Source organism: Bubalus kerabau, chromosome 22 (assembly GCF_029407905.1).
Source record: "Bubalus kerabau isolate K-KA32 ecotype Philippines breed swamp buffalo chromosome 22, PCC_UOA_SB_1v2, whole genome shotgun sequence".
Taxonomy (NCBI): Eukaryota; Metazoa; Chordata; class Mammalia; order Artiodactyla; family Bovidae; genus Bubalus; species Bubalus kerabau.
This window is the reverse complement of record NC_073645.1, coordinates 54,294,633-54,315,083: the sequence shown is the minus strand read 5'-3', so window position 1 is coordinate 54,315,083 and position 20,451 is coordinate 54,294,633. Positions and strand designations below refer to the sequence as shown.

Sequence of the window (20,451 nt, the reverse complement as noted above, 5' to 3'; positions counted from 1 at the left end):
ACCACTTGTGGGACACTTGGTAGCTAGCTCACTTCTCATTTCTAATCCATGAATTTGAATTAAAGGGACCTTAAGGCTCTTGTATTCATTACTCAATAAATACTTATCAACTGAGAATTGTAATCACTGGAGCACATTAATAAATGAACAGACAGGGATCCTGACTTCATGTGACTTTCTAGAATACACAGACTCTTATAAATAAAAATTTTAATTGGGGAAAACATTTTGATTAGCATTATAAAGATAAAACAGAGCTTTCCAGATGACTCAGTGGTAAAGAATCCACCTGCCAAGCAGGAGACATGGGTATAATCTCTGGGTCAGGAAAATCCCCTGAAGAAGAAAATGGCAACCCACTCCAGGATTCCTGCCTGGGAAATCCCATGGACAGAGGAGCCCGACAGGCTGCAGTCCCTGGGGTCGCAGGAGTCAGATGTGACTTAGTGACTAAACAACACTGATGGAAAACATCAGGGTCACGAGGGATGGTAAAGGGGAAGCACCAGCATTAGACAGGCTGGTCCAAGAATGCTCATCCGAGAGGTTAATATCTGAGCTGCCATCCAGATGAGCAGAAAACAGCAGCCACTTTAAGCTCTAGGACAACGGCATTCTAGGAGAGGGAAGAGCAGGGACAAGGGCCCTGAGATGGGCACCGACTTGGAGGGTGGAAACACATGGGGGCTGAGTTGACATGAGTGAGCGCACACGTGGTGAAGGGAAGGGGTCGGGGCGGGGCGGGGGGCGGAGTCAGTGCCAGCTCAGTGCTGCCAGTCCCTGATCCCGGGATTTGACCCTGCTCTGAATACTTCTCACATAAATACAGCACATTGATGCCACGTGCCCACACAGATGGATGACGCAGGGCCCTGGCAGTCAGACAGAGTGCATGCAGTAGTCAAGGCACCAGCAAGATCACAGGATCTGAGATCAGCAGGAACCTTGATGACACCACAGAGCCTATTTTAAACTCAGGAGACTGAGGAGCAATTTTTGTAGTCTTGGCCAGTATGGACCAAAATAAATTTATTTCTACAGTTTGCAGAACTGTTGCCTCAAAAAAATGTTGGGCTTTTTATGAAGTTTATGTAGAAAGGAAACATAGAACCCATGCCTAGAAATCCTACTTCCATGGGAGAAAGCCCACCAGGGAAACTGCTTGGAAAGTTTAAGGAATGTGGCTTTTAAATTATAAAAGAGAAAGACACTAAATTACAAGAAAAGTTCAGACAGAAGGGGTTGATCCAAAGCTGGCAGGCTTTGTCCTGGTGAAAAACCCAGCACACAGCACACTTGCTCACGTTGCTGGGTTTATTCCTCCCATGCTTTCCCATGACTGTAGCCCATCAGGCTCCTCTGTGCATGGCATTCTCCAGGCAGGAATACGGGAGTGGGTTGCCATTTTCTTCTCCAGGGGGTCTTCCTGACCCAGGGATCAAACCCGTGCCTCCCACATTGCAGGCAGATTCTTTACAACCCGAACCACCAGGGAAGCCATTGCACTTTACATGGTGCCAATTTAAAATTCAGTTTAAGTAATTTTTTTCAGGTTAAGTAATTCCTAAGACCCAAATAGCTCCCCCTTGATGTTATCTGCCCAGTGGCACATGTAGTCTGCAGGAATTCCCTCTTCCCTGAAGACCTCCGGTCACCAGCTTTTTCCACACGTGTCTCCCAGCACATCTGTCCGCCAGTGTCATGGGCTCTCTGCCCGACTCTGCACAGAACTGTTGCTGATGGTATCTCTTTTAGGCAGGGAGTCATTCTGTCAGCCATCACCTAAACGTCAACGTCCTCCCATCTGAGGCTGTATTTCTATGTTCCTTAAAAGAGCATTTTAACAAAGTCTCGATTTGAACATGAATAGGTTTTAGCTACTGATTTTATCTGTTTTTCATTGTACCCTATGGTCTGATTGTGCCCTTAGCCTCTCATGAAGCAACTTGCCAGGACTTATGAATGACTTCTGATCCCTTTTCCATTTACCTCCACCCTTCTGTGGCACATGCTTCTGTGACATGTCGTTATTGACATGACACTCTCCCCTTCCTTTAGGAATGCCTGCTGTTGCCTTCCTGCCTCTCTGCTGCATCCTGTCCCCATGTGTGTCTCTCCCTGGCACTCACAGCAGGTTCACAGCAGACTCACTCACATGCTGTTCCCTTTGGAGTCCCCGCCTCCCATTTTAGCTGTGCTATTTGGGCACAAATTCCCAAGTACAAATTCTCCAACCAAGACTCCTGCTCCCACATCTGGGCTCTGTAGAATCTTCACCTGAGAAATTACCATGGATCAAACCTAATATACCTTTCTTTCTCCCCATGTACACCCCTTACAGACCCTCCCTCTCTCCTGGGCACCAGGCTTATTGGTTCAGATCATCCATGACCCATTTCTCTACACTCAAGGAATTATCTGGCCACGTTGGCTCCAGCTCTAATGGAGTGAGTTGAGCAGTGATGGACCCAGAGAAGAGTGGAGACAACAGGTACGTACCCGGTGATGTTATAACTGCACTGAGAATAAAGGGCAGTGTTGATGAAAGTGAAGATTATAGAGGGTTTCTGAATGTTAGAAAGCATTGGAAAGCAGTTTTAAACACAGGTGGGGCAGTGGTGTGATGAAGTCGCAGTTTAAAGAGAAAGGCTCATTGCTGGCTCAGAAGGATCTTACTGGTAGCATCTTATCAAATGCTCTCTCAGTTACAAATACTCCAGGTTACAAATCCTTTGGAAATATATCCTACACTTGCTAGCAGCAGAAGAGCACAGGTCACAGTTCTCCATTGCAGCATTGTTCGTAATATAAACAGAGTGTTGCATATCAGTGTTCATCCCAAAGTGGATGGGCAAGAAGTATTATACTACTACATCATCCACTCAGTGCACTGCTCTGCAGGAAATTATGTCCTGATAGAGGACAACTTCCAAGGCATTGTCAAATGAATAAAAGCAACATGTAACAAAACACCATGCTTAATATACCACTATGTATGTTTTGAATTAGGGCATGAAGGAGGAATATATTTTCATGTTTGCTTACAAGGAACTCTAGAAGGATCCGTAAGAAACAAAATACTACCTGTGGAGGCCAGATGGCCCTGAACACACAGGCTAAATGACAGGAGGCACAGATTAAGGCAAAGTGTATTTTCAGTATCTTGAATCATGTACCTGTATTATAACCTCTTTGGAATTTTCAATAAATTGAATTTTATAAAACCTCCAAAGAATAAAATGCATTTTACTCTTTTTATTTTACTATATTATTTTACTGTTTTTACCAACTGAATGACTTTCTGGTTGTTTTACCACGGTTGTTGTTTGGCTTCTCTAAAAAATCTATTCATGAGTCTTTTCTGGTGGTTTTGACGTTTTTATTTTAACTTTGGTAAGAAACAAAGAAAAAGATTTTTCTCAACACCCTAGGTAGTTCGTCCTTTTCTTTTTTCCTCCTTTCGGATACTTTATATACTTTGTGGGTTTGGCACTATTTTCATGACTTTTATTTGCAAGAAAGAGGATAAAGCTATGCTAGTTTGCTAGGGTTGCCAGAATAAAATACCACAGACTGAGGCTTAAATAACAGAATTTCATCAGGTTATCCCATCTCACAGCGCTCAGCTGCTCAGAGCTCTCCCTTACTGTGCTGTTTTCTCATATCAGCAGTTATGTTTCCTCTTTGTTGCTGATTTTAGTTGTCTTTTTTCTTAGTCAGTATAGCTAAGGATTTGTTACTTTTGTTGACCTGTTTGAAGTAACTTTTGTTTAAAATTGAATCTTGTCAGGTTATAGTGTATGGTTAATGTTACTAATATAGATATCCTAGAAATTATGTGACAACATTTTACCAGGACATATCAGATTTTCATGAATTTCACATTTCCTGGTTGAACTTTATGCCAACAAATCCTAGGTATGGACTTAGGAAGCTGCAGTAATGTATTGGATTCTGGAAAAACATCACCAACAATGAAATGTAAAGCTGTTAATGCATACATTAAAAAGAAAGCTCAAATAAGCAACCTATCTTTACCTAGGTAGAAAGGGGAGCGCAGACCAAACTCAAAGGTAGAAGAAGGAATGAAAATAGTAAAGATTAGATCTCAGATAAATATACAGAAGAGGAAAACCAAAGAAATCATTTGACGTCTAGCTAACTTTGGGGTGCTTCAGAGGGCCCCTGAGACATCCCAAAGAGAGATATTAAACTACCTGAGTTCACTGGACATGTTAAACTACATGGGACGTGTTGTCAGAAAGAGTGATGAATCTTCTCAAGTTATATTGTGTGGTTGACGATACTAATATAGATACCCTAGAAACTCTGTGACATTCATGAAAGTCGGATATGCTCTGGTAACATGCTGTCGGTTAGAGTGCTCGGTATCGTATCCAGTGTTTCAGGTCACAGCAGTGGCCAGATCACTTTGCCAGTTTCAATTCAATCAGGTTTAAGCACGCCATCTATGGCTTCACACTGGTGCCTTTGCAAAAATACTGCTCCTTCAAGATATATGGAAAGGACTTTTCTAAGCTTACCCATAAACAATTTTTTTGTTTGTTTGTTATCTGGTAAGCTGGTCAGACTGGAATTTAGTCTACTCTCTAGGTTAAGAGAACACAGTTTGCTTAGAATGAAGCTTTCCATCACAGATTATGAATTTCTTTACCTTTCAGTGATTTATATTTGTTTTTATAATTTTTTTTTTACTTCAGTAAAGTAAATAAGCATTATTTAAGATTATGGTACATGTAGGATGGACCAAGCTTTCCCCACTCCTGCAAATTCCCTTAACCCCTCAGATTCTTCTGATGGGCCCAAGGTCTCACTTCCCTCCAGAGGGACAATCCAAGCTTTTTATCAGCTGATCTGCCCCTGATATCAGAGTCAATTTGAGCATTATTTGGTCTATAATTTAGGCATGAAACTATGAGTACATAAAGGAAACATGACTTTTTGATGCAGGATGGCCATGATATTCGTTGGATTTCAGAGAAAATTGGTTAAAATGAAACTTTTTTTTCTTGGAAACTGCAAAGCTGGTTCTTTTAGCATTTGCAATTAAAAACGTCTAGGTTGTAAGGTCAGTTTTCATTCCAGTCCCAAAAAAAGGCAATGACAAAGAATGTTCAAACTGCCTCACAGTTGCACTCATCTCACACGCTAGTAAAGTAATGCTCAAAATTCTCCAAGCCAGGCTTCAACAATACGTGAATCATGAACTTCCAGATGTTCAAGCTGGATTTAGAAAAGGCAGAAGAACCACAGATCAAATTGCCAACATCCACTGGATCAAGGAAAAAGCAAGAGAGTTGCAGAGAAACATCTATTTCTGCTTTATTGACTATGCCAAAGCCTTTGACTGTGTGGATCACAATAAAGTGGGGAAAATTCTGAAAGAGATGGGAATACCAGACCACCTGACCTGCCTCTTGAGAAATCTGTATGCAGGTCAGGAAGCAACAGTTAGAACTGCACATGGAACAACAGACTGGTTCCAAATAGGAAAAGGAATATGTCAAGGCTGTATATTGTCAAGCTGTTTATTTAACTTATATGCAGAGTACATCGTGAGAAACACTGGGTTGGATGAAGCACAAGCTGGAATCAAGGTTGCCGGGAGAAATATCAATAAGCTCAGATATACAGATGACACCACTCTTATGGCAGAAAGGGAAGAACTAAAGAGCCTCTTGATGAAAGTGAAAAAAGGAGAGTGTAAGAGCTACCTTAAAGCTCAACATTCAGAAAATTAAGATCATGGCATCTGGCCTCATCACTTCATGGCAAATAGATGGGAAAACAGTGGAAACAGCGGCAGACTTTATTTTGGGGGGCTCAGAAATCACTGCAGATGGTGACTGCAGCCATGAAATTAAAAGAGGCTTGCTACTGCTGCTGCTAAGTCACTTCAGTCGTGTCCGACTCTGTGCGACCCCATAGATGGCAGCCCATCAGGCTCCCCTGTCCCTTGGATTCTCTAGACAAGAACACTGGAGTGGGTTTCCACGTCCTTGTCCAATGCATGAAAGTGAAAAGTGAAAGTGAAGTCACTCAGTCTTGTCTGACTCTTAGCGACCCCATGGACTGCAGTCTACCAGGCTCATCCATCCATGGGATTTTCCAGGCAAGAGTACTGGAGTGGGTTGGCATTGCCTTCTCCGAAAAGACGCTTACGACTTGGAAAGAAAGTGATGACCAAAGTAGACAGCATGCTAAAAAGCAGAGACGTTACTTTGCCAACAAAGATCTGTCTGGTCAAGGCTATGGTTTATCCATGTGTCATGTATGGATGTGAAAGTTGGACTATAAAGAAAGTTGACTGCCGAAGATTTGATGCTTTTGAACTGTGGAGACCCAACCACTCCATCCTAAAGGAAATCAAGCCTGAATATACATTGGAAGGACAAATATGAACCTGAAACTCCAATACTTTGGCCACTTGAGGCAAAGAGCTTACTCATTTGGAGGTCACTTTGATTTGCCTGTGAGTGTGGGAGCCCAACCTAGGTTCAGGGCCTCAGGGGCAATTGCTACTGAATACTGACATTAAAGCAAGTGCATTCCAGCCCTGTGTGACTCTCAGCACATGAGAGACTGGGAAAGCTATCTATCTTGGAGGAAGGAAAGGCAGGCGAGAGCATGTGTTTTCAGGGCCCTCCTCGCAGCTGGGGTTTGGCTCCTCAGGTCAGACCACCAAGCCTGCTCCCAGGGCCTCAGTTCCCAGGTCAGGGCCATGTGCCCCCTACACCTTCCGGCCTTGCAAACACATTTCCAGGTGAGCGCAGCACTGCCCGTGGGGAAGGAGGCTTCGGGAGAGTATCAGCACCACAGCGGGGTGCCATGCTGCGGTCACCTAGCTGAAGGCACCTGGCACCTCCCGTGGGCGTGCCATGCTGGGGTCACCCAGCCGAGGGCACCTGGCACCTCCCATGGGCGTGCCATGCTGGGGTCACCCAGCTGAGGGCACCTGGCACCTCCCATGGGCCCCCGGCGAAGAGTGGCAGGCGCAGCCCTGGCTTGTGAAAAACCGAAGCAGAGAGCACAGCTAGCTCTGGTAGAAGGAAGCAAACAGCCACGGGAGGCCTTTGCAGGCAGTTGCTGGGCCGCCCCGCATTAGGGCTCCCCGGGCAAAAAATCACTAAAAATTGGTAACACCAACAATGTTACACCAATAATTTAGAAAGTATTCCTGATTATGTGTTGAAAATAATTAACGTAAAACTCTTTGTTGCTGTTCACTCACTCAGTCGTGTCTGCCTCTGTGTGGCCCCATGTGCTGCAGCATGCCAGCCTTCCCTGTCCTTCACTGTCCCCTGGAGATTGCTCAAACTCAAGTCCATTGAGTAAATGATTATAAAGAACTCTACTTTTTAACATATGTGTATTCTAACTACAAGTGTGCTTTTTCACTTTTAGAAAGTAGTATTTGAAAATGAATAAATTACATATAAATCCAAAATCTGCCTAATTCACAAATAGAAATATTTAATTTCCTCCACTTTTCTATCCATGGAATATCCTGTTTAGCTTTGTATTATATTTAGCATAATGAACATTTGTTAAAATAAATGTCTATTAACACAAATAAAATGTTACATATTAAAGTTTTACTCCACTGAGAAGTAAATATGGGAGCAGGGTATTTTAAAATGTCTTTATTCTCTCTATTATTTAATATGACTAAAAATAATCTAAACTTAAAATATTACATATATTTATAAACATTATTTTTATTAAACCTCAATTTTTGGCTTCAGAAAATTATAAATAGTCAGACAGTAGAGTTTGACAGGGGATATATTTATTTGTTCTGATATTCTGCTTCAGAACTTCTGGGGAACTTCCCTGGTGGCTCAGACGGTAAAGCGTCTGCCTGCAATGCGGGAGACCTGGGTTCAATTCCTGGGTCAGGAAGATCCCTGGAGAAGGAAATGGCAACCCACTCCAGTACTCTTGCCTGGAAAATTCCATGGATGGATGAGCCTGGTAGGCTACAGTCCATGGGGTCGTAAAGGGTCGCACACGACTGAGCGACTTATTCTGCTTCAATGAGCAATACTTTCTCAAGTTAAAACAAACATGTTTTGGCATCTGATGACAATTCCTTACTCCTGATAACTTATCTGTCTTTAACTTGTCTCTTTTCAGCAGTTCAGAGACTAGAACAAATGATTGAAGAGAATATTACCAGGTGATGGAACTCATTCTTTTGGGTTTTTCAGTCCAGAGAGAGAGTGAAATCCTTCTCTTTCTTCTCATTTTAGTGGTATATTCTCTAACTCTGGTGGGAAACATTGGCATTGTTTCCTTAATCCAGTTGGATCCTCACCTTCACACACCCATGTACTTTTTTCTCAGTAATCTGGCCTTTATAGACTTTTGTTACTCCTCATCAATAGCCCCAAAGTTCCCGGAGACCCTCCTGAGCAAGCCCAGGTCCATATCTCTCTATGCATGTGCGCACAGCTGGGCTTTTTCCTGAACTTCTTGATTTTGGAGATGTTCTTTCTTGCAGTCATGGCTTATGACCGCTCTGTGGCCATCTGCGATCCTCTTCTCTACTTGGTGATCATGTCCCAAAAGGTGTGCATGCAACTGGTCGCAGGCCCTTACTGATACAGCTTTTCTGTTGCTTTCCTCCACACAGCTGTTACTTTTCAACTGATCTACTATGGCCCCAATGTTATTAATCACTTCTATTGTGATGATGTCCCTTTGACGGCCCTTGCCTGCTCAGACACCAGCCTCAGAGAGATCTTGATTTTTATCTTTGCTGGAGTCAACACGATCAGCTCTTTGACCACGGTCCTTGTTTCTTACCTGTACATTGCGGCTGCCATCCTGAGAGTCCAGTCTGCAGAAGGGAGGCGCAGAGCTTTCTCATCCTGCGGTTCTCATCTGACTGCTGTCACTGTATTCCAAGGGACTCTGATCTTCATGTATCTGCAGCCAAATCAAACCATTCCCTTGACACAGACAAATGGCCTCTGTCTTCCACACAATAGTCATTCCTTTGTTGAATCCCATGATCTACAGCCTGAGGAACCAAGAGGTAAAAATGCCTTGAGGAAAGCCTTTGAAAAATGTTATTTCCTGTCTCTAGTAAACATTAAAATGTAGCTTGTAACACTGACCGTCTTGGAACTATGCCACATGCAGATGTGTTGTTTTTATTATCTTTGATAGGTTAATTTTATTTCTGCCATTTTTATATGAGCAAAATGACTTTGCACATGTGTTCTATTTTTCATATAATTTATAAGTAAAAGGTTTAAAAGACTATAATGCACATTTTTAACAAATTGCTACTATTTGCATCTGTGACACTTGATAGTTTTGACCTGGATAGTTTCTATTTAACTGATAATAAGATTTAGCCACTGCTTTCAAAAATGTTTCTATTTTATACATTGTGGAGACAGAACAAGGGAGGTCGTAAAGGAAGTTTCTTGTCCATCCCCAGGTCATTCCAGGCAGTAGCTGTTCCTCAACTGCACCCTGTCTGCTAAAAATCATTCCTCTCTGCTTCTGACTCCCACTGGATTCACTGGCGGTCACTCTCTGTAATTCCATCGTTCTCGTGTTGTTTGAAAAGATGTCATTTTTCGACATGCAGATCTGGAAATCAGCGTCAGCTTCTGGAAAGTCATACTCTCTTTTTCTGTATCAAAACAAAAATGCAGACATACCCCTATATTCCCTCAGCAAGGCTTAAGATCCTTTTATATTTTAGGGATTTGAAGAAATTACAATGGTTTGACAGGAAGCGGTAGTTTAAAACCAAGTTTAAACGTGGTTGCTGTCAGATGCCAGGAATATTGTTCTATGTTGGGATGGTTGTAAACTGATGCAATCTAAGACCCACTTAAACCATCAACTGGAAATTTTTTTTTATTATTCAGATTCAAATGTTTGGTGTCTACCATGTGGGTGATATTGTGAGCTATTCTCATAGGGCAAAATCAAAAACATTCCTGAATATGCTAAATAGTCTGCTGTTTTGGAAAATACTGGCCAAAAAATTGATTGTATAAGTTATTTAGAAACAGTTTAGCTTATTTTATCCAAGTTATCTTAGTAAACATTTCATTGTTAAATTAGATTTCACATTTATGTGAAGATATCAATATTGCCATGTTAAATTATTTATATTAAACTTTAATTTAATATATGCCTCACCTAACCTCAACACCATTATTAAAGCAGCAACAAGGTGTTCTAAGTGGATGTAAACTGTACAAATTCTGAAGAGAAGCAATGAATTGCAATCCTGATTTTCAAGTTCCTAAATCAACTTCTTTTGGGGTCAGGGAGCACAGCTGCAGAGAAATTAATCTTGGGACTCATAACTGTCAATTGCCAAAGATAAAACTCAAGAGAGGAGAACATCTTTGTTGTTGCTATTTCTTAAATAATTCCAAAAGTAAATAATAATAATAATAATAATTCCAAAAGTATAATTTAAAGTTAAAAGCACAGCAGTAAGCTTCTATAGTAAACTACAGAGTAAGGGCTGAACCTGAGATTGGCAATGTGAGAAGGGTTTAAAGGTCAGTGAATCTTTCAAAAGGAATCTGGTGCCCCTTCTAGGTAGCACACTGGATTCAGGGGAGGTTGCTGCAAAACCACAGGTTTACCAAAGAAACTTCAGATACATTTGAAGAGCTCCTAGAGCAGAAAGGATGATAGCCTGGGACACTAAGAAAAACTAAAGTAAAACCAAAGTTGTAACATTTAAAAATTACTGTAAAGAAATATATTAGTTTCATCAGTCTGCGTTAACAAAGTACCACACACTCATTGACTTAGAACAACAAAAATTTATTTTCTCACAGTTCTGGAGCCTACAAGTCTGAAGTCAAGGTATTGGCAGAACCAGGCTCTCTGTGAAGCTCTAGGGGAGGTTCCTTCCTTGTTTTTTCAAGCTGCTCATGGTCCCAGGCATTCCTTGTCTTGTAAGCATCTTTCCTGTCTCTGCTGTCTTCTCATGGTCATCTTCCCTCTACATCTGTGTCCAGATTTCTTCATTCCTGTAAGGACATCACTCCCACTGGAGAAAGCGATGGCACCCCCACTCCAATACTTTCGCCTGGAAAATCCCATGGACGGAGGAGCCTGGTAGGCTGCAGTCCATGGGGTCGTGAAGAGTCGGACACCACTGAGGAATTTTACTTTCACTTTTCACTTTCATGCATTGGAGAAGGAAATGGCAACCCACTCCGGTGTTCTTACCTGGAGAATCCCAGGGACAGCGGGGCCTGGTGGGCTGCCATCTATGGTTGCACAGAGTTGGACACGACTGAAGTGACTTAGCAGCAGCACACTGGATTAACCGTCCACCTTACTTCAGTATGACTTCATATTAACAATTGCATCTTCAATGACCCTACATCCAAATAATGACCCTATAATCCAATGATCCTATAACCAAACTCTGAAGTTCTTCAGGTTAGGAACTTAACACATCTTCTGGGGGAACAATTTCACTCAGAATAAGTGCATGTAAGTGTGTGCATGCTCAGTTGTGTTCAGCTCTGTGTGACCCTATGGACTGTAACCCGCCAGGCTCCTCTGTCCATGGGGTGTTCCAGGCAAGAATACTGGAGTAGGTTGCCATTTCCTTCTCCAGGGGATGTTCCCCCACGGATTGAAATCATGTCTCTTGCCTTGCAGATGATTCTTTGCTGCTGAGCCATTGGGGAAGCCCCACTAATAAGTAAGGACAGTTAAAGATGTGCTGGCTCAAATGTATGGTGAAAACACACCTTATCTACACCTGCAAGCACAGTGCAGACAAAAAATAGCTGAGATTTCCTAAGCTTAAGAAAGAGACTTGTAAGTACCTAAAAAGGCTAGCGAAATGGCCCAGATGCTGGGTCAAAAGGGATCCAAAACCAGTTAATGTGACAACTGGACTCTTAAAGGTCATAGCAAGCCCAAGGACTCATCAAGTAGTTAGGACAAAGGGATATATAACCTAATATCTAATATAGATCAGAACCTTGAGTTTTTCTCCTTCTGGTTAAGACAGAAGACAAGATGCCCTCCTCTCAATACCAGAATAGTTTCTGAAGAGACTTGATCATTCTCAGGTAAAAATTGTCCTAGTGAGTGGTAAGATGCAGAGGTGAAATGCCAAGGATATGTTTATGGAAAGTATTATAAGAGCAAATATAGCACTATAGCTAGGTGAACTCCCAAGATGCAGTGACTTAATAAAGTAACTTATTCCTTTCTCAGGCAGCAGTATGAGTTAAGGGGTTTGGAAAAGGCAATTAGACCCTCAATATGTGGTTTCCATCTTTGTCTAAAAAGTGATCACTTCAGTGGCAACATTTTCAAGTGGGAAGGAAGAGAAAAAAGTCCGTATCTAAAGGCTTTAACATAGAGAAGGTGGTCTCTAGGTTTCAGGCACCACTTTCTACTGACGGCTCATTGCCAGGACTTGAAGCATTCTGTGTCCCACTGACCGGGGCGATGGGGACGCGGTGAGCAGCTGGATGACAAAGGTTTCACTTATAAAACAAAACATAAAATAGTGGGCACTGAGGAATATGTCTGCCATAAGGATCACAGAAAATGTGATCTTAAAGGGTCAAGTTATAATGGTCTCTTGTCAGTACGATTGTCTCTTGAGCAGCCTATTGTTTCATACTTGACACCAACTTGTTAGAAGCAAACTTGGGTGATTTGAAAACATTAAAAAAAAAAACTTTGTTAATGTAGTTTCCAATACTAATCAAATAGTACTGTTTCTTCCTGCTCAGAACCTAAAGTTATGAAAAAGAACTCTCCTCCCACCATCTGCTTTTTCTCTGAACCAATCTGACGGAATGTGGCTTGTGGGCAATTGGTAAATTAGCCTGAGTAACAATACTTTCTGTGCTTAAATGAATCCACCTTTCCAGTGACACTACCAGAAGTAAGTGTTACTTCTCAGAGTCTTTCACACATGTTCAGTTGTGCAGCCCTTTTAACTGGATTAGCCCTTAAACAAGAATAAACTCCGGAGAAGGCAATGGCACCCCACTCCACTACTCTTGCCTGGAGAATCCCAGGGACAGAGGAGCCTGGTAGGCTACAGTCCATGGGGTCGCTAAGAGTCGGACACGACTGAGAGACTTCACTTTCACTTTCATGCATTGGAGAAGGAAATGGCACCCCACTCCAGTGTTCTTGCCTGGAGAATCCCAGGGATGGGGAGCCTGGTGGGCTACTGTCTATGGGGTCACACAGAGTCGGACACGACTGAAGCGACTTAGCGTAGCGTAAGAATAAACTCACTCATGAGAAATTACTTCTGCTTCTGATTTGCTTTTATGCTGGTATTATTAGCAAGAGTCAACAAGGACAAAAAAATGGATTCCACTTATATTAAGAATGAAGGTAGATTAAGTGGACACCAATCAACATAAATTGAATTGTAAACGTGTAATCAGATCCCAATGGATACCAGTTTGAGCTGTGCTGATCCCATGGATGGAGGAACCTGGTGGGCTGCAGTCCATGGGGTCGCTAAGAGTCGGACACGATTGAGCGACTTCTCTTTCACTTTTCACTTTCATGCACGGGAGGAAGAAATAGCAACCCACTCCAGTGTTCTGGCCTGGAGAATCCCAGGGGCGGGGGAGCCTGGTGGGCTGCCCTCTGTGGGGTCGACAGAGTTGTGCACGATTGAGCGACACAACAGCCGCAGCAGGAGCGCAAGGCCGTTTGGTTTCACACGGTTCTCACCCGGCTGATCCACTCTGGTTAAAAGCTTGACTTAAGCAGCTAAATACAGACCTAAGAATGTAATGTGAGTGACAAGAATTTGGAATCAAACAATACCTTCATCTTAGCAATCAAATGTTTAACAGGACATTCTTCTGATCAAAAGTTAGATTTTAAATGACAAAAATCCATATTGCTTCATCTTTTTAAACTATGAGAAGGACATGATAGGCTTTACTCATAAATTTTTCACCTATTTAAATTAATGAAGAGAAAAACAACTAGCCAAAATCCAAACCAAAGAGTAGAATTACAGTGAGTCAACAGACGGTTTGAAACACAAATAGTGTTAATTATAGAGCAATACATACTGAGAGTTAACCTTCTGATTGATTCATGACACTAGCTGAAGATTCTGAATACATTTTTGTTTTCAAAAGTCCATGCATGTATGAATGTTATTGAAAGCTTTTTTGATAAATGAGGATCCACCAACTTTTTTATTCATGGAAAAGTGATGAAGTATTAATTTTTTCTCATGAAATTATATATTACTTTAAAACAAGTGAAAAGCAATTATATATAGAAAATATCCTAAGAAAGCATATTCAGCTCTTACAAAGATACCTCCAAATTAACGTGTGCTTATCCAAATGTGTTTATGAGTTTTCCGATGAGTACACTTGGCACAGTTTTACATACACTGGGACTAACAGTAATAGGTCAGGGTTAGTATGTTTGCATATGTAGATAAAGGAGGCTTAGTCCTGAGAGTCCATTCACAGGGTAAACCATCACTGTGTTAGACTGGACCTCTTAGTATATTTAAGTGTTGCCGGTTTACAGTCTATTTTAAACAGTGTTCTTTATATGTCTGGACATTTATAACAGGAAGCGGCATACCCGGAATTATGTCCTGCAGGTTCACTGCCTCAAGCTTGCCTTGACGATTGCTTTGTTGACCGTCTCTTTCACACCTTCGTTCCTCAAACTCTAGATCATGGGATTCAGCATGGGAATCACTGTGGGGTAAAACACGGCCACCATCTTCCCCTGCTCCACAGACTCTTGAGTGGGCCTCCTGAGATACATGAAGAGGAGAGCCCCATAAAACACGGTAACAGCTGTCAGGTGGGACCCACACGTGGAGAATGCCTTCCTCCTGCCATCAGCAGAGCACCTGTGCAGCACGGCCACTACGATGAGGGTATAGGACATGAGAACCACTGAGAGGGAATATGTGAAATTAATCCCAGCAATAACAATCATGGTGCATTCTTTACTGTGGACCCCACCCACAGGCAATCTTGATAAGAGCACGGTCAGCACAATAGAAGTGGTTGATTTCAAAGTTTCCACAGAAGCACAGGCCATATGTCCACAGTGTGCAGATTAGGCTGACAGAGAACCCACAGATGTATGTCACAGAGATGAGACGAGCACAGACAGTCCTGGACATTTTACTGCCATAAAGCAGAGGGTTGCAGATGGCCATGTAGCGATCAAAGGCCATCACAGCCAAGATACATACTTCCACGTGGACAAGGGCTGTGAAGAAGTAACGCTGCACCAAACACCCCACATAGGAAATGGGTTTTGTCTGATAGTAAGTTTTCCAGCATCTTCAGAGTGACAATGGGAGAGAACCACACATCCACAAAAGACAAAGGACTCAAGAAAAAGTACATGGAGCTCTGAAGCTGGAGCCTGATGCTGATCAAAATAATGATACCAATGTTCCCTATCAGAGTGATCATGTAAACTACTAGAAACACCACAAAAAAGAGACCTTGAAGCTCCTGACGACTGGTCAAGCCCAGAAGAACAAGTTCTGTCACATCTGTGAAATTTGGCATTGCCTTCACTTAGACCCAGTCTGCAGTGCCTATGGACAAATTAAAAGAAACGAATGGATTTATTTTATTCTTGAAAATTTTGAGTCATGTTTATCGGTATTCTAGTTCAAATAATATAAAAATCAATGTAGACTTTGTACAAAGTTTAATATGAGTATATAATCACATTTATTTCCTTTAATAGGACTTATAGGTAATTATTACAATATTTATTAGTTTCTTAACTCTAAAACAGAGAATTACATTCACATACTACTAGTATTAGACACTTATTTTTGCTAAATTATTTCAGTGATGCTAACATCATAGAGTGCTAACAGAAGTAAAGCTAGACTGAGAGTCATCAGAGAATGACCAAATCCATTTCAACATATCGTCTTATAGGAAATGACTTGAGACTCAAAATGTAAATATTCAATAAGGTCAGATAACCACTTTGTGCTGAACAGGGAAGTAATAAGAATGAATCATTGAAATGCCATTGAATACTATTTTTGTGTATGATGGTTGCCTCTCATTGTCTATATTAATACAAATGCACATGTAATATTAACTTACTCATTTCCCTATGACTTGGAAGATATCCTTTTAAAAAATGTATTTGTTTGTTTATTTTTGGCTGCGCTTGGGCACCTCCTGGTTGGGGTGTGTGGGCTCCTCACTGCAGCGGCTTCTCCTGCTTTGGAGCACTGACTCCAGGTGAGCAGGCTTCAGTGGTCGTGGCTCACAGGTTCTAGAGCGCAGGCTCAGTAGTCGTGGCTCTCGGGCTTAGTTGCTCCATGGCATGTGGAATCTTCCTCCAACCAGGGATTGAACTTATGTCCCCTACACTGGGAGGCATATTCTTATCCACTGAGCCACCAGGGAAGTTCAGAAGATATCTTCTTATCTACGCAATTTTACGGGATGATTGTCTTAAACCTTGGTCTTACAATCTAGTCATTGACATACTTTTATACACTATGCCAGCATATGATATAAAAAGCTTTCAACTTATGAAAATCCTCGTCATGTTTTATTTTATTTAGCTATATATTTCACTTGCTTGATTACTGCTGCTTGCAGGATGAGGTAAGCAGTATTTAACAACACAGACTGTATCAGTTTAACAGTTATCTCAGAAAAGTAAACTGCGAGTGGTTCAATCACCATATCAAAATTATATCAATATATAAATTCTATATACATATAAAATTCAGGTGCCATGCTTTTAAAATTATTGTCTTATTTAAGATTCTACTGCTTTTCAGCAACAATCCATTACATGTCTAATTATTTTCAAATTCAATGTCATTACAATTAAAATGTCCACAATGAATGTTTTCTCTATTTAATACACTTCCCCAGATAAGTCTTCTGAGAAGTAAACTGCTCTGAGTACTTAGGGATGCATCTGTAGGATTAACATCATCTTGGGAATTTAAGATCCCCATAATAACATTGCTTGAAGGTAATATTATGACATAAAATGGTCTGTAGTTATAATTGCTTATTATAATTCATTTACAAACATCAAAACCAATGTTATGTCAAATATATTTGCTATATTATATTTATTATTTGTTATATTATATCTAGACGTAGTCTAAGTTTTGCAATATGAAATTGAACAAGCTACACAAGATTTTGGTTTGCATCATAATTGATTCTTTTTGAAAAGGAGTGAATGAAAAATACAGAAATGAGACAATTTAGGGAATGGAACTACTGTGAGATGGAAATGGAGCATGCTGATAAACACAGAAATAAGAAGAGGCAGGCTGCACACAGAGTGGTCAAAGATCTCTCTGAGGATGTGACTTTTCAGTTATGGGAAAGTAGCCAGTTATGTAAAAATATTGAGGAAAAAAGAAAATGAAAATACAAAAAGTTAGAAGAGGAACTATTTTTAAAAATGTATAAACTCTATGATTGTATCATGGCTCCCTCCAACTAGTAGCAACTCACAATTTGGAAGTTGATTAATCTCTGTAAACAATTTTCCTACCCCTGAAATTATTCATATGGGAATTAAATACACCATAGAGAAAATGATTTGGGCACATAACATAGTCACTGATATTTCAGTTCTGGTCTGGGTTCACCTGTACCCTATATTTTCATGATCATAGATCTTCTGGTTTCTAAGTGTGGATAAACTAAGCCAGATGAGAGTTACTGATTTTGACTGGGAGATAGAGCCAAGACCAAGAATTTCCATATATAAAAACACTTACCTCTGCTTGGTGAACCCATAATTACCTAATTAACAGAGTTTGATTTGGATGATTGGTACAACTAATTATAAGAGGATGAGATCGTTAGATAGCATCACCAACTCAGACATGAGTCTGAGCAAACTCTAGGAGATAGTGAAGGACAGAGGAGCCTGGCATGCTGTAGTCCACGGAGTCTCAAATAGCCAAATATGACTTAGTGACAGAACAATAACAGCAACTAAGTATAAAATATATAAAAAATCATCAAGGCACCTAAGAAACATAAATTAATACTACTTCTCCAATTTCCCTTCCTGTGTGATATGTGGGTTTTCTTCCACTTTTCATAATCATTAGCTCTGTGATAGTAGAGTTTGTCTCATTCATTTTAGAACACTTCAAACTGACTACATTAGTTGTTATATATTGTAGACATTCAGGGATATTCACACATGATTTTTAAGCATCCTGATCTCCAGATCAGCTTCATAGAATGCACTACTGTGTCCATAACTAATAAACTCCCTATTTAAAAAACTGTTCTAGTGGCAACAGTCTCAGGTTTAAGGTAAGATAATAGCTACCTTTTGTTGAATCCTTACACAGTCTTTTATAAATAAAGGTCCCATGAGAGAGGTTCTAATTAGCATATCTTTCTGAAAAATGAGAAAACTGAAGCACTGACAGACTAAGAGGCTCTCCTTGGATCAGACATGTGCAAACTGGCCAGACGGAAATGCAAACCAATTAACTGAACTCTAGGGGTACACTCAATAACTTTATATCACTACTGCCTCTTTGATAACGTTTTCTAATATTCTATTTCTCTACATTTAAAATGCAGTTTGATTATCGTCCAAAAAAGGGGAAAAGTTATCCTTTTGATAATTCATGCTTGATGAACCAGAGGAGCTTGACATGGCCACAGAGCCTGCAGAACAGAGTTTGGACCACCACTATCTATGCCTCTCAAGGTTAGGTGATCCCATAGTCCTAGGGCCAGACGACCGAAGTAACTTCTCATAGACAGCCACTTTATTAGATAACTGTGCATCATCTTTTAAAGCAATTAAGCATAGAGAATGTATAATTTAGAAATTTAAAATATCACTTTCATTAACTTTTCAGGAATTTTACACACACATACACACACACACACACGATACAGCAAAGGTATAATTATTTATTCAATATAGTGAAAGACAAGCAAGTGTGGCATGCTACAGTCCATGGGATGGCAAAGAGTAGGACACAACTTAGTGACTGCACTGGGAATAACAATCATTCCCAATGACACAATACTTTCAATTCCATTCAGATACATTTTAAAACACAATGTGAAAATCACTGGGTTTGTAGGGAAGACATAAGAGGCAAAACCTAAAGAGCAAAAATTCTTGTTACGTCCCTATGGTAGCAAGATATTCTTATGAATTTTTATATCAACTATTAATACAAATAGTAATATTTCCCAAGTATATAATTCCAGACAATAAAACACTGATAACAAATAGGTCCACAAGTAAGGTCTTAGTCTCTTCTTCAAAAAAGGGCTAAAAATTAAAGATGTGACTGCATTAATCTCTATTGCAAAGACTATAAAATTTGCTGACCTACCTTCAGCAGCAACAAAAAAAGATGATAATTCCTCACTATTTATAATAGAATCTTGAACACTGCATACATTGAGAGCATCTCCCCAAGGAACTATCCAGATAATGATGAAACACATTATAATTAAAATTATAGAAACATCTCAGGAGTAAGGGAAGTTAAGGAGGGTTAATCAGAAGAATGTCTTCTGATAACATTAAGTGACCAGTATTCTTAATGTCATGGGTATAATCTCTCCCATCTTCACATGGTATAATATCTGCCTCAGGAAAGCACCTTGCATCTCAGGAAAGCATTCTTGGTTTGCATTATACAATGTTGCTCAGTCACCTTCTTTTCTACTGTGCTTTAGTATCATGGGTATAATCGTACCCATCTTCACATGGTATAATATCTGCCTCAGGAAAGCATTCTTGGTTTGCATTATACAATGTTGCTCAGTCACCTTCTTTTCTACTGTGCTTTAGTTCTAATAAGCATCATCTTTCAGGCCAAACACAGCAATGCACACCCTGTGCATCTCACGGCTGTTGAAGAGATCCCAGGTGCCTCCAAAGTACAGATCACATGGAAACATCTAGGGAGAATGAGCACAAGTAGAGGTCATTAGTGGAGAAGTTGATTGTAGTAGAACAATTTACCAGTGAACTTAGGCTCTTTTTGGAGTCAGTAGAGCATCAACTTCGATGTCAGTTAGAGTGGAAATAAAATCTTCACTCTGCACCATAATTAACTGCCTGTCTTTGGAAAAGTAAGGATTCTCAGTTCCAAAGTTCATCTGTAGAAAAAGGAAACTGCCGTCTCACAGTGAGGTACGGGGATCGCAGACAACATTGGGGAATTCCTAGCACAACGCCTGTCTCTGATGAAGCAGTCAAAAAATTGAAATGAGCTGTGAATTTTCACCTATCAACAGTTCACAAGATCTCGCCACCTATTTGTGATTGTGATCAGTATTATCTCTGTGTTGAAGGGTAAAATATTAAAAAAATAAAATAAAATAAAATAAAAAAACTGTGTAAAATAATTCTGAGGTTCAGTTTCTCCACAAAATATGGATT

At 40.5% G+C, this 20,451-nt stretch overlaps 2 pseudogenes; one reads left to right on the top strand and one right to left on the bottom strand.

Annotated features, from left to right (window-relative positions):
* The first annotated feature begins 7,850 nt into the window (after positions 1-7,850).
* On the top strand, positions 7,851-9,076 carry LOC129636745 (olfactory receptor 1038-like; annotated as a pseudogene).
* A 5,158-nt stretch (positions 9,077-14,234) lies between these two features.
* On the bottom strand, positions 14,235-15,578 carry LOC129636882 (olfactory receptor 5M9-like; annotated as a pseudogene).
* Positions 15,579-20,451: the final 4,873 nt, after the last annotated feature.